At 40.7% G+C, this 1,541-nt stretch overlaps 1 protein-coding gene across 1 annotated transcript in view; it reads right to left on the bottom strand.

The window, feature by feature from the left end:
* Positions 1-1,541, bottom strand: part of LOC118420134 — a 10,521-nt gene that overhangs the window by 5,161 nt on the left and 3,819 nt on the right. The window lies entirely within an intron of this gene.

The raw sequence follows: 1,541 nt of genomic DNA, 5'->3' as shown, positions 1-1,541 counted from the left end.
CTGGAAATCCAGTGCTGACGCCATCCTCAGCACTGGGTTCCAGTGCTGAAAAAGGAGGGCGAGGTTTTCGTAGTTTTGCAAAACCTAACTTCAAGAAAAATGACAAAATAGAAAGCCCGATAAAGAAAAACAAAAACGTTAGAAAACAGCTAGAACCTAACCTCTGCTTTGAGAGTAACCCCTGACTTCACTTTGGTCTACAGACAACGGTTTCTCTTGTTGTTTTGATTACTATTAAATTGAAACATTACTTGTCTCAGCAAGGAGTCTAACAAAACCCATTGGTTTCAGAAGTTTTGAGCTTGATTTAGTAACAAACATACAGTGCGTATGGAAAAATGGCACACGTTTTGGACAGTCACTCACGTGAGTACACAACGATCCAATGCACATGTTCTTTGTGTTGTCTGGACCCTGAAAAACAACCAGCCTATGACCGTGATTTCAAAGTGTTTTCAAGGAGACAATAGAAGACTAAACTTACCTTGACAAACTCGGCGTAAACTAATTTGTTCTCCCGAAGAATGAAAGGCGATTCCTGTGCAACAGCGTACGTTTTGTGATGGAATTCGACCTTTACAAAACAGCGTGGTCCGTGTACCGATAGTACAGCGTAAGAGGTAATTATCACGTAGCCGTTGTTGGCGCATAGAATAACAAAAGAACTTTTGGAAGAAAACACATTGGGTTAGGGGTTGGGGTCTGTCGTAACATCAGCAAAACGATGTTTGAATACAGTCATTTTCATAGTTTTATGAACGTTACTGATAATTCGTCTAACTTTTTTTCTTTCTTGGCCAATACAATCGTGCAGATCAGTTAAAGACTGGGAGATTGGTCGTACTGAATAGCGCATAGTTATTCTCGTGAAAATGGTTTCGGCCAACATAATCAGCATATCCCACTCTTGGTTTTCTTTTGTTGTTTGTTTAGTAGTCTAGAAGTGAAGCATCTGTGCGCCTTGTCAGGGGCCTATCAAAACCTCCTTGCTCGAACATTGAACTCCTATTTGTGGAATGCAAACATGGTTCAAACAGACCACGCGCAAATCATTGTCGGTTATATGAATAGTAACGTTACTACTAATAAGTATAAACTATTTCCAACTCATTTGTGAAGTCCTACTCTCAAAGCAGCGGTTGTTTTGGTGGCGTTTTTTAGGCATTTATATCGGGCCGTTTCTATTTCGTAATCTCCAAGCAGATTCCTCCGTGGCGTTAGACAGTAACATAAGCTGGGGACGGTGTTTAGCCTACTCTCCAAGCAGAGGTTAGGCTCCGGCTGGTTTTTTTTAGTCGTTTTCATCTGGCTCTTTGTTTTTTATTTTATCTTGCTATGTCAAAACCTAACTGGTTGGCGTACTTCAAGAAAAATGACAAAATAGAAAGCCCGATAAAACGACTAAAAAACGTTAAAAAACTAGTCTCTACCAGACTCCGGATCGCTGGAAAAATCGTAGAAATGGAACAAATCAGAGCAAGGAGCTTTTATCTCCTTGATCAGAGGAGTAAGCCGGCCAGAGGAATATAACCGGCCATGAA

This window comes from Branchiostoma floridae, chromosome 7, assembly GCF_000003815.2.
Source record: "Branchiostoma floridae strain S238N-H82 chromosome 7, Bfl_VNyyK, whole genome shotgun sequence".
NCBI classification, from domain to species: domain Eukaryota; kingdom Metazoa; phylum Chordata; class Leptocardii; order Amphioxiformes; family Branchiostomatidae; genus Branchiostoma; species Branchiostoma floridae.
This window is presented reverse-complemented; position numbering and strand designations above follow the sequence as displayed.